The sequence below is a fragment of the Aristolochia californica genome, unplaced genomic scaffold (assembly GCF_029961685.1).
Source record: "Aristolochia californica isolate CCGP_79_NKW_82.1479 unplaced genomic scaffold, dmAriCali1.0.hap1 SCAF_12, whole genome shotgun sequence".
NCBI lineage: Eukaryota > Viridiplantae > Streptophyta > Magnoliopsida > Piperales > Aristolochiaceae > Aristolochia > Aristolochia californica.
In genome coordinates this window covers 11,812,190-11,826,303 of record NW_027181793.1, presented here as the reverse complement: position 1 = coordinate 11,826,303, position 14,114 = coordinate 11,812,190, and positions in this window count along the sequence as shown.

Below are 14,114 nucleotides of genomic sequence, written 5' to 3'. Positions count from 1 at the left end.
TAGAAGAAATCTCTTTCTTGTAAAATTCCATGCAATTAGGGTTGAACTAGTGGAATTTCTCAAACTCTGAAAACAAAACTTTTGTGTTCATTTGTGGTGTGTGAGTAAATTTTATATACTTACATTTGTTATTTTTTAATTTTTTTTGACTCATAAACTCTATAATTTTCATTTTGTTGTGATCTATTTGCCTTTTTTGGTTTACGGGATGAAGGGAGAGCGAAAACTCAAAGTTTTGATTTAAGAAAAAACTATACATCTAAAATGGAGAGCACATTGCACAAATGTAGGGAGAGATAATTCCAAAGAGTGTTTGTAATTTTTAGGGATTGTAAGATCTTTTTAGTTTTTGTATCTCAGGTTTTGAAATCGTCGGGAAAACGGGGAGGCGTGGTAATTTTAACTGACTGTTGACTCCCAATCCGTATGTCATTTCTTACAAAAATATAGCCCGTTACTCATGATAAATCACATTACAATCATCTATGATTGTTTGGTCAGCTTTTTGAAAACGGGCAAAATAATGGCTTGTTTGACTCGGGTAAATATCCCGCCGCACGTTCACTTTAGAATTTAATGAGTGTTTTTTATTCTCATTAAAAGCTTTGGATCCATAGGTCATTTGCATCTTTAACATTTTTCAAGCATGCATATCTATTTTTAAAACACGTCTAGAAGAATTCTTTTTTTTGTAAAATTTCAAGCTATTAGGGTTGAACTAGTGGAATTTACCAAACTTGTATAACAAAAATTTTGTGTTCAATTGTGGTGTGTGAATAAATTTTCAGTACTTACATTTGTTAATGTTTTAATTTTTTTCTATACATAAACTCTAAAATTTACATTTTTTTTGTGATCTATTTACCTTTTTTTGTTTACGGTATGAAGGGAGAACGAAAACTCAAAGTTTTGATTTAATAAAAAAGTGTACATCTAAAATGAAGATGCACAATGCACAAATGTGGAGAGATATAATTCCAAAGAGTGTCTGTGATTTTTGAGGATTGTGAGCTCTTTTCAGTTTTTAGTTCTCAGGTTTTGCAATCGTCGGGAAAAGGGGGAGGCGGGGTGTTTTTAACTGAGTGTTGACTCCCAATCCGTAAGTCAATTCTTACAAAAATATAGCCCGTTACGGATGATAAATCACTTTACAATCATCTATGAATGTTAGGTAAGCTTTTTGTGAACGGGCAAAATAATGGCTAGTTTGATTCTGGTAAATATCCCACCGCACATTCATTGAGAATTTAATGAGCGTTTGTTATTCTCTTTAAAAGCTTTGGATCCATAGGTCGTTTGCATCTTTAACAGGTTTCAAGCATGCATATCCATTTTTAAAACACGTGTAGAAGAAATCTCTTTCTTGTAAAATTCCATGCAATTAGGGTTGAACTAGTGGAATTTCTCAAACTTGGAAAACAAAACTTTTGTGTTCATTTGTGGTGTGTGAGTAAATTTTAAATACTTACATTTGTTATTGTTTTAATTTTTTTTTGGATACATAAACTCTAAAATTTTCATTTTGTTGTGATCTATTTGCCTTTTTTGGTTTGCGGGATGAAGGGAGAGCGAAAACTCAAAGTTTTGATTTAAGAAAAAAGTGTACATCTAAAATGGAGATGCACAATGCACAAATGTAGGGAGAGATAATTCCAAAGTGTTTGTAATTTTTTGGGATTGTAAGATCTTTTTAGTTTTTGTATCTCAGGTTTTGCAATCGTCGGGAAAACGGGGAGGCGTGGTATTTTTAACAGACTGTTGACTCCCAATCCGTATGTCATTTCTTACAAAAATATAGCCCGTTACTCATGATAAATCACATTACAATCATCTATGATTGTTAGGTCAGCTTTTTGAAAACGGGCAAAATAATGGCTTGTTTGACTCGGGTAAATATCCCGCCGCACGTTCACTTCAGAATTTAATGAGTGTTTGTTATTCTCATTAAAAGCATAAGATCCATAGGTCATTTGCATCTTTAACATTTTTCAAGCATGCATATCCATTTTTAAAACACGTCTAGAAGAATTCTCTTTTTTGTAAAATTTCAAGCTATTAGGGTTGAACTAGTGGAATTTACCAAACTTGGATAACAAAAATTTTGTGTTCAATTGTGGTGTGTGAATAAATTTTCAGTACTTACATTTGTTAATGTTTTAGTTTTTTTCCATACATAAACTCTAAAATTTACATTTTTTTTGTGATCTATTTACCTTTTTTTGTTTACGGCATGAAGGGAGAACGAAAACTCAAAGATTTGATTTAATAAAAAAGTGTTCATCTAAAATGAAGATGCACAATGCACAAATGTGGAGAGATATAATTCCAAAGAGTGTCTGTGATTTTTGAGGATTGTGAGCTCTTTTCAGTTTTTAGTTCTCAGGTTTTGCAATCGTCGGGAAAAGGGGGAGGCGGGGTGTTTTTAACTGAGTGTTGACTCCCAATCCGTAAGTCAATTCTTACAAAAATATAGCCCGTTACGGATGATAAATCACTTTACAATCATCTATGATTGTTAGGTAAGCTTTTTGTGAAGGGGCAAAATAATGGCTAGTTTGATTCTGGTAAATATCCCACCGCACATTCATTGAGAATTTAATGAGCGTTTGTTATTCTCTTTAAAAGCTTTGGATCCATAGGTCGTTTGCATCTTTAACAGGCTTCAAGCATGCATATCCATTTTTAAAACACGTGTAGAAGAAATTTCTTTCTTGTAAAATTCCATGGAATTAGGGTTGAACTAGTGGAATTTCTCAAACTTGGAAAACAAAACTTTTGTGTTCATTTGTGGTGTGTGAGTAAATTTTATATACTTACATTTGTTATTGTTTTAAATTTTTTTTTGGATACATAAACTCTAAAATTTTCATTTTGTTGTGATCTATTTGCCTTTTTTGGTTTGCGGGATGAAGGGAGAGCGAAAAATCAAAGTTTTGATTTAAGAAAAAAGTGTATATCTAAAAAGGAGATGCACAATGCACAAATGTAGGGAGATATAATTCCAAAGTGTTTGTAATTTTTTGGGATTGTAAGATCTTTTTAGTTTTTGTATCTCAGGTTTTAAATCGTCGGGAAAACGGGGAGGCGTGGTATTTTTAACTGACTGTTGACTCCCAATCCGTATGTCATTTCTTACAAAAATATAGCCCGTTACTCATGATAAATCACATTACAGTCATCTATGATTGTTAGGTCAGCTTTTTGAAAACGGGCAAAATAATGGCTTGTTTGACTCGGGTAAATATCCCGCCGCACGTTCACTTCAGAATTTAATGAGTGTTTGTTATTCTCATTAAAAGCTTTGGATCCATAGGTCATTTGCATCTTTAACATTTTTCAAGCATGCATATCCATTTTTAAAACACGTCTAGAAGAATTCTCTTTTTTGTAAAATTTCAAGCTATTAGGGTTGAATTAGTGGAATTTACCAAACTTGGATAACAAAAATTTTGTGTTCAATTGTGGTGTGTGAATAAATTTTCAGTACTTACATTTGTTAATGTTTTAATTTTTTTCCATACATAAACTCTAAAATTTACATTTTTTTTGTGATCTATTTACCCTTTTTTGTTTACGGCATGAAGGGAGAACAAAAACTCAAAATTTTAATTTAATAAAAAAGTGTACATCTAAAATGGAGATGCACAATGCACAAATGTGGAGAGATATAATTCCAAAGAGTGTCTATGATTTTTAAGGATTGTGAGCTCTTTTCAGTTTTTAGTTCTCAGGTTTTGCGATCGTCGGGAAAAGGGGGAGGCGGGGGATTTTTAATTAAGTGTTGACTCCCAATCCGTAAATCATTTCTAACAATAATATAGCCCGTTACGAATGAAAAATCACTTTACAATCATCTATGTTTGTTAGGTTAGCTTTTGCAAACGGGCAAAATAATGGCTTGTTTGACTCGGGTAAATATCCCACCGGACGTTCACTAGAGAATTTAATGAGTGTATGTTATTCTCTTTAAAAGCTTTGGATCCATAGGTCATTTGCATCTTTAACATGTTTCAAGCTTGCATATCCATTTTTAAAACACGTGTGGCACAAATCTCTTTCTTGTAAAATTCCAAGCTATTAGGGGTTGAACTAGTGGAATTTCCCAAACTTGGATAACAACTGTTTTGTGTTAATTTTTGGTATGTGAATAAATTTTCTTTACTTACATTTGTTATTGTTTTAAATTTTTTCCATACATAAACTCAAAAATTTTCATTTTGCTGTGATCTATTTGCCTTTTTTTGCTTACGGGATGAAAGGAGAGAGAAAAATCAAAGTTTTGATTTAAGAAAAAGGTGTACATCTCAAATGGAGACGCACAATGCACAAATGTAGAGAGAGATAATTCCAATGAGTGTCTGTAATTTTTAGGGAATTTAAACTCCTTTTAGTTTTTATATCTCAGGTTTTGTAATCGTCGGGAAGAGGGGGAGGCGGGGTGTTTTTAACTGAGTGTTGACTAACAATCCGTAAGTCTTTTCTTACAAAAATATAGCCCGTTACGGAAGATAAATCACTTTACAATCATCTATGATTGTTAGGGAAGGTTTTTGTGAACGGGCAAAATAATGGCTAGTTTGATTCTGGTAATTATCCCACCGCACGTTCATTGAGAATTTAATGAGCGTTTGTTATTCTCTTTAAAAGCTTTTGATCCATAGGTCGTTTGCATCTTTAATATGTTTCAAGCATGCATATCCATTTTTAAAACACGTGTAGAAGAAATCTCTTTCTTGTAAAATTCCATGCAATTAGGGTTGAACTAGTGGAATTTCTCAAACTTGGAAAACAAAACTTTTGTGTTCATTTGTGGTGTGTGAGTAAATTTTATATACTTACATTTGTTATTGTTTTAATTTTTTTTTGGACACTTAAACTCTAAAACTTTCATTTTGTTGTGATCTATTTGCCTTTTTTGGTTTACGGGAAGAAGGGAGAGCGAAAACTCAAAGTTTTGATTTAAGAAGAAAGTGTACATCTAAAATGTAGATGCACAATGCACAAATGTAGGGAGAGATAATTCCAAAGAGTGTTTGTAATTTTTAGGGATTGTAAGATCTTTTTAGTTTTTGTATCTCAGGTTTTGCAATCGTCGGGAAAACGGGGAGGCGTGGTATTTTTAACTGACTGTTGACTCCCAATTCGTATGTCTTTTCTTACAAAAATATATCCCGTTACTCATGATAAATCACATTACAATCATCTCTGATTGTTAGGTCAGCTTTTTGAAAGTGGGCAAAATAATGGCTTGTTTGACTCGAGTAAATATCCCGCCGCACGTTCACTTCAGAATTTAATGAGTGTTTGTTATTCTCATTAAAATCTTTGGATCCATAGGTCATTTGCATATTTAACAAGTTTCAAGCATGCATATCCATTTTTAAAACACGTTTAGAAGAATTCTCTTTCTTGTAAAATTTCAAGCTATTAGGGTTCAACTAGTGGAATTTCCCAAACTTGGATAACAAAAATTTTGTGTTCAATTGTGGTATGTGAATAAATTTTCATTACTTACTTTTTTTAATGTTTTAATTTTTTTCCATACAATAACTCTAAAATTTACATTTTTTTGTGATCTATTTACCTTTTTTTGTTTACGGCATGAAGGGAGAACGAAAACTCAAAGTTTTGATTTAATAAAAAAGTGTACATCTAAAATGGAGATGCACAATGCACAAATGTGGAAAGATATAATTCCAAAGAGTGTCTGTGATTTTTTAGGATTGTGAGCTCTTTCCAGTTTTTAGTTCTCAGGTTTTGCAATCGTCGGGAAAAGGGGAGGCGGGGGATTTTTAATTGAGTGTTGACTCCCAATCCGTAAGTCATTTCTTACAATAATATAGCCCTTTACGAATGAAAAATCACTTTACAATCATCTATGATTGTTAGGTAAGCTTTTTGTGAACGGGCAAAATAATGGCTAGTTTGATTCTGGTAAATATCCCACCGCACGTTCATTGAGAATTTAATGAGCGTTTGTTTTTCTCTTTAAAAGCTTTGGATCCATAGGTCGTTTGCGTCTTTAACATGTTTCAAGCTTGCATATCCATTTTTAAAACACGTGTAGAAGAAATCTCTTTCTTGTAAAATTCCATGCAATTAGGGTTGAACTAGTGGAATTTCTCAAACTTGGAAAAAAAAACTTTTGTGTTCATTTGTGGTGTGTGAGTAAATTTTATATACTTATATTTTTTATTGTTTTAATTTTTGGTTTGGACACATAAACTCTAAAATTTTCATTTTGTTGTGATCTATTTGCCTTTTTTGGTTTACGGGATGAATGGAGAGAGAAAACTCAAAGTTTTGATTTAAGAAAAAAGTGTACATCTAATAAAATGGAGATGCAGAATGCACAAATATAGGGAGAGATAATTCCAAAGAGTGTTTGTAATTTTTACGGATTGGAAGATCTTTTTAGTTTTTGTATCTCAGGTTTTGCAATCGTCGGAAAAATGGGGAGGCGTGGTATTTTTAACTGACTGTTGACTCCCAATCCATATGTCATTTCTTACAAAAATATAGCCCGTTACTCATGATAAATCACATTACAGTCATCTATTATTGTTAGGTCAGCTTTTTGAAAACGGGCAAAATAATGGCTTGTTTGACTCGGGTAAATATCACGCCGCACGTTCACTTCAGAATTTAATGAGTGTTTGTTATTCTCATTAAAAGCTTTTGGATCCATAGGTCATTTGCATCTTTAACATGTTTCAAGCATGCATATCCATTTTTAAAACACGTCTAGAAGAATTCTCTTTCTTGTAAAATTTCAAGCTATTAGGGTTGAACTAGTGGAATTTCCAAAACTTGGATAACAAAAATTTTGTGTTCAATTGTGGTGTGTCATTTGAATCTTTAACATGTTTCAAACATGCATATCCATTTTTAAAACATGTGTAGAAAAAAACTCCTTCATGTAAAATTCCAAGCATAATAGGGTTGGACTAATGGAATTTCCCAAACTTGGATAACAAAACTTTTGTCTTCATTTGTGGTGTGTTAATAGATATTTTTTATTTACCTTAGTTATTATTTTAAATATTTTCCACACATCAACTATAAAATTTTTATTTTGTTGTGATCTTTTTTGCCTTTTTTGTTTACGGGATGAAGGGGGAGCGAAAACTCAAAGTTTTGATTTAAGAAAAAAGTGTACATCTAAAATGGAAATGCACAATGCACAAATGTGGAGAGAGATATTTCCAAAAAGTGTCTGTATGTTTTAGGGATCGTATGCACTCTTTCGTTTTTATATCTAAGGTTTTGCAATCGTCGGGAAACGGGGGAGGCGGGCGATTTTTAACTGAGTGTTGACTTCAAATTCATAAGTCATATCTTACAAAAATATAGCCGTTACGCATGAAAAACACTTTACAATCACCTATGATTGTTAACTCAACTTTTTGAATATGGGCAAAATAATGGCTTGTTTGACTCGGGCAATTACCCACCGCACGTTCACTTGAGAATTTAATGAGCGTTTGTTATTATCTTTAAAAGCTTTGGATCCATAGGTCATTTGAATCTTTAACATGTTTCTGGCATGCATATCCATTTTTAAAACGTGTGTAGAAAAAATCTCCTTCATGTAAAAGTCCAAGATATTAGTTTTGGACTAGTGGAATTTCCCAAACTTGGATAGCAAAACTCTTGTATTCATTTGTGGTGTGTGAATAAATTTTCTTCATTTACTTTTTTATTGTTTTAAACTTTTTCCGTACATCATCTATGGAATTTTCATTTTGCTGTGATCTGTTTGCCTTTTTTGTTTACGGGATGAAGGGACAACGAAAAACACGAAGTTTTGATTTAAGAAAAATGTGTACATCTAAAACGGAAATGCACAATGCACATGTGTAGAAAGAGATAATTTCAAAGAATGTCATTAATTTTTAGGGATTGTAAGCACCTTTTCGTTTTTATATCTTAGGTTTTGCAATCGTGGGGAAAAATGGGTTTCAGAGGATTTATAACTGAGTGTTGAATTGCAATCCATAAGTCATTTCATACAAAAATATAGCCCATTACGTATGATAAATCACATCACAATAATCTATGATTAATTATGTCAGCTTTTTGCAAATGGGCAAAATAATGGCATCCTTGAGTCGGGTAAATATCCCACCACAAGTTCACTTGAGAATTTAATGAGCGTTTGTTATTCTCTTTAAAACCTTTGCATCCATAGCTCATTTGCATCTTTAACATGTTTCAAACATGCATATCCATTTTTAAAACATGTGTGGACAAAATCTCATTCTTGCAAAATTCCAAGCTATTAGGGTTAAACTGGTGGAATTTCCCAAAATTGGATAACGAAACTTTTGTGTTCATTTTAGTTGGGTGAATAAATTTTCTTTATTTATATTTTTTCTTTTTTTAAATTTTTTCCATACATCAAATATAAAATTTTCATTTTGTTGTAAGCTTTTTGCCTTGTTTGTTTTCGGGATGAAGGGAGGGCGAAAAGTCAAAGTTTTGATTTAAGAAAAAAGTGTACATCTAAAATGGAAAAGCACAATGCACAATTGTAGGGAGAGACAATTCCAAAGAGTGTCTGTAATTTTTAGGGATTGTAAGCTGTTTTTAGTTTTTATATCTCAGGTTTTTTAATCGTCGAGAAAATTTGGTGGTAGAGGATTTTTAACTGAGTGTTGAATTGCAATCCATAAGTCATTTCATACAAAAATATAGCCCGTTACGCATGGTAAATCACTTTACAATCATCTATGATTGTTTGATCAAATTTTTGAAAATGGGCAAAAAAATGACTTCTTACACTCGGGTAAATATCCCACCGCACGTTCACTTGAGAATTTAATGAGCGTTTGTTATTCTCTTTAAAAGCTTTGAATCCGTAGGTCATTTGAATCTTTAACATGTTTCAAGCATGCATATTCATTTTTAAAACATGTGTAAAAAAAATCTCCTTCATGTAAAATTCCAAGCTTAATAGGGTTGGACTAATGGAATTTCGCAAACTTGGATAACAAAACTTTAGTGTTCATTTGTGGTGTGTGAATAGATATTTTTTATTTACATTAGTTATTATTTTAAATATTTTCCACACATCAACTATAAAATTTTTATTTTGTTGTGCTCTTTTTTGCGTTTTTTGTTTACGGGATGAAGAGGGAGCAAAAACTCAAAATTCTGATTTAAGAAAAACGTGTACATCTAAAATGGAAATGCACAATGCACAAATGTAGAGGGAGATATTTCCAAAGAGTGTCTGTATGTTTTAGGGATCGTATGCACTCTTTTGTTTTTATATCTAAGGTTTTGCAATCGTCGGGAAACGGGGGAGGCGGGCGATTTTTAACTGAGTGTTGACTTCAAATACATAAGTCATTTCTTGCAAAAAAAATAGCCCTTTATGCATGAAAAACACTCTACAATCACCTATGATTGTTCGCTCAACTTTTTGAATGTGGGCAAAATAAAGGCTTGTTTGACTCGGGCAAATATCCCACCGCAAGTTCACTTGATAATTTAATGAGCGTTTGTTATTATCTTTAAAAGCTTTGGATCCATAGGTCATTTGAATCTTTAACATGTTTCTGGCATGCATATCCATTTTTAAAACATGTGTAGAAAAAATATCCTTCATGTAAAATTCCAAGATATTAGTTTTGGACTAGTGGAATTTCCCGAACTTGGAAAACAAAACTTTTGTGTTCATTTGTGGTTTGTGAATAAATTTTCTTCATTTACTTTTTTTATTGTTTTAAACTTTTTCCTCACATCAACTGTGAAATTTTCATTTTGCTGTGATCTATTTGCCTTTTTTGTTTACGGGATGAAGGAAGAGCGAAACACTCGAAGTTTTGATTAAAGAAAAAAGTGTATATCTAAAATGGAAATGAACAATGCACATATGTAGAGAGGGATAATTCTAAAGAGTGTCTGTAATTTTAGGGATTGTAAGCGTCTTTTCATTTTTATATCTCAGGTTTTGCAATCGTCGGGAAAAATAGGTTGCGGAGGATTTTTAACTGAGTGTTGAATTACAATCCATAAGTTATTTCATACAAAAATATAGCCCGTTACGCATGATAAATCGCATTACAATCATCTATGATTAATTATGTCAGCTTTTTGCAAATGGGCAAAATATTGGCATGTTTGACTCGGGTAAATATCCCACCGCAAGTTCACTTGAGAATTTAAAGTGCGTTTGTTATTCTCTTTAAAAGCTTTCCATCCATAGCTCCTTTGCATCTTTAACATGTTTCAAACATGCATATCCATTTTTAAAACATGTGTGGACGAAATCTCTTTCTTGCAAAATTCCAAGCTATTAGGGTTAAACTAGTGGAATTTCCCAAAATTGGATAACAAAACTTTTGTGTTCAATTTTTTTGGGTGAATAAATTTTCTTTATTTATATTTTTTATTGTTTAAAATTTTTTCCATACATCAAATATAAAATTTTCATTTTGTTGTAAGCTTTTTGCCTTGTTTGTTTTCGGGATGAAGGGAGAGCGAAAAGTCAAAGTTTTGATTTAAGAAAAAAGTGTACATCTAAAATGGAAAAGCACAGTGCACAATTGTAGGGAGAGATAATTCCACAGAGTGTCTGTAATTTTCAGGGATTGTAAGCTCTTTTTAGTTTTTATATCTCAGGTTTTTCAATCGTCGGGAAAAATTGGTGGCAGAGGATTTTTAACTGAGTGTTGAATTGCAATCCTTAAGTCATTTCATACAAAAATATAGCCCGTTATGCATGATAAATCACTTTACAATCATCTATGATTGTTTTATCAAATTTTTGAAAATGGGCTAAATAATGACTTGTTAGACTCGGGTAAATATCCCACCACACGTTCACTTGAGAATTTAATGAGCGTTCGTTATTCTCTTTAAAAGCTTTGGATGTTACCTCTGACCGGCCCAAAAAAAATAAAAAATTATTGTCCTGAAGGGGGGTCATAGCTATCACGGATGCTACTTCGGCACCGGTGGAGACATCAGCATACCGACACTACTTCCGAGCTTGAGGACAAGCTCGTCTTCCAAGGGGGGTGTAATATTATTATGCACGCAATAACATTATTATTTTAGTTGTTTTATTTAATTTACTTTATTTTAATTCAGTTTTAGGCCATAGGGGTATTTTTGGAATTATTTATTAATAGGGATATTTTTGGAATATTTTATTCATAGGGATATTTCTGTAATATTTTATTAAACCCTAACAGGGTGAACCCTATTTAAGGGGTAAGAGTAATGAGAAAAGGAAGCATTGAAGTATTAAGATTTAGGTTAAATTTAGAGTAAAGAGGCTTAGAGTTCTCCTCAACGAGCTCTAGGGTTTTCAAGCTTCCCTTAGGCTTGATCTTTCATTTTCGTCTTCCCCAAGTCTTCCTACTACCCCTACGGTAATGCATGGAAGACCCGTAACCCATGACAGACCCCAGATCCTCCCAAAGAATCCACTTAAGATCCGGGACCGTAACACATATGCACTCTTTCATTTTTATATTTAACGTTTTGCAATCGTCGGGAAACGGGGGAGGCAGGCGAATTTTAACTGAGTATTGACTTAAAATCCATAAGTCATTTCTTACAAAAATATAGCCCGTTACGCATGACAAATCACTTTACAATCATCTATCATTGTTAGCTCAACTTTTTGAATATGGGCAAAATAATGGCTTGTTTGACTCGGGCAAATATCCCACCGCACGTTCACTATAGAATTTTATGAGCGTTTGTTATTCTCTTTAAAAGCTTTGGATCCATAGGTCATTTAAATCTTTAACAAGTTTTTGGCATGCATATCAGTTTTTAAAACATGTGTAGAAAAAATCTCCTTCATGTAAAATTCCAAGATATTAGTTTTGGACTAGTGGAATTTCCCAAACTCGGATAACAAAACTTTTGTGTTCATTTGTGGTGTGTGAATAAATTTTCTTCATTTAATTTTTTTATTGTTTTAAACTTTTTCCATACATCAACTATGAAATTTTCATTTTGCTGTGATCTATTTGCCTTTTTTGTTTACGGGATGAAGGGAGAGCGAAAAAATCAAAGTTTTGATTTAAGAAAAATGTGTACATCTAAAACGGAAATGCACAATGCACATATGTAGAGAGAGATAATTCCAAAGAGTGTCTATAATTTTTAGGGATTGTAAGCACCTTTTGGTTTTTATATCTCAGGTTTTGCAATCGTTGGGAAAAATGGGTTGCGGAGGATTTTTAACTGAGTGTTGAATTGCAATCCATAAGTTATTTCATACAAAAATATAGCCCGTTACGCATGATAAATCATATTACAATCATCTATGATTAATTATGTCAGCTTTTTGCAAATGGGCAAAATAATGGCATGTTTGACTCGGGTAAATATCCCACCGCAAGTTCACTTGAGAATTTAATGACCGTTTGTTATTCTCTTTAAAAGCTTTGCATCCATAGCTCATTTTCATCTTTAACATGTATCAAACATGCATATCCATTTTTTAAGACATGTGTGGAGGAAATCTCTTTCATGCAAAATTCCAAGCTATTAGGGTTAAACTAGTGGAATGTCCCAAAATTGGATAACAAAACTTTTGTGTTCATTTGTGTTGGATGAAAAAAATTTCTTTATTTATATTTGTTAATGTTTTAAATTTTTTCCAAACATCAACGATAAAATTTTCATTTTGTTGTAAGCTTTTTGCCTTGTTTGTTTTCGGGGTGAAGGGAGAGCGAAAAGTCAAAGTTTTGATTTAAGAAAAAAGTGTACATCTAAAATGGAAAAGCACAATGCACAATTGTTGGGAGAGATAATTCCAAAGAGTTTTTTTAATTTTTAGGGATTGAAAGATCTTTTTTGTTTTTATATCTCAGGGTTTGCAATCGTCGGGAAAAATTGGTGGCAGAGGATTTTTAACTGAGTGTTGAATTTGAATCCATATGTCATTTCATACAAAAATATAGCCCATTACGCATGATAAATCACTTTACAATCATCTATGATTGTTAGATCAATTTTTTGAAAATGGGCAAAATAATGACTTGTTAGACTCAGGTAAATATCCCACCGCATGTTCACTTGAGAATTTGATGACCGTTTGTTATTCTCTTTAAAAGCTTTGGATCCATAGGTCATTTGAATCTTTAACATGTTTCAAGCATGCATGTCCATTTTTAAAACATGTGTAGAAAAAATCTCTTTATGTAAAATTCCAAGCTTAATAGGGTTGGACTAATCGAATTTCCCAAACTTGGATAACAAAACTTTTCTGTTCATTTGTGGTGTGTGAATAGATATTTTTTATTTACATTAGTTATTATTTTAAATATTTTCCACACATCAACTATAAAATTTTTATTTTGTTGTGATCTGTTTTGCCTTTTTTGTTTACGGGATGAAGGGGGAGCGAAAACTCAAAGTTCTGATTAAAGAAAAAAGTGTATCTCTAAAAAGGAAATGCACAATGCACAAATGTAGAGAGAGATATTTCCAAAGAGTGTCTGTATGTTTTAGGGCTCGTATGCACTCTTCCATTTTTATATCAAAGGTTTTGCAATCGTCGGGAAACGGGGGAGGCAGGTGATTTTTAACTGAGTGTTGACTTCAAATCCATAAGTCATTTCTTACAAAAATATAGCCCGTTACGCATGAAAAATCACTTTACAATCAACTATGATTTTTAGCTCAACTTTTTGAATATGGGCAAAATAATGGCTTGTTTGACTCGGGCAAATATCCCACCACACGTTCACTTGAGAATTTAATGAGCGTTTTTTATTCTCTTTAAAAGCTTTGGATCCACAGGTCAATTGAATCTTTAACATGTTTCTGGCATGCATATCCATTTTTGAAACATGTGTAGAAAAAATCTCCTTAATGTAAAATTCCAAGATATTAGTTTTGGACTAGTGGAATTTCCCAATCTTGGATAACAAAACTTTTGTGTTCATTTGTGGTGTGTGAATAAATTTTCTTCATTTAATTTTTTTATTGTTTTAAACTTTTTCCGTACATCAACTATGAAATTTTCATTTTGCTGTGATCTATTTGCCTTTTTTGTTTACGGGATGAAGGGAGAGCGAAAAACTCAAAGTTTTGATTTAAGAAAAATGTGTACATCTAAAACGGAAATGCACAATGCACAT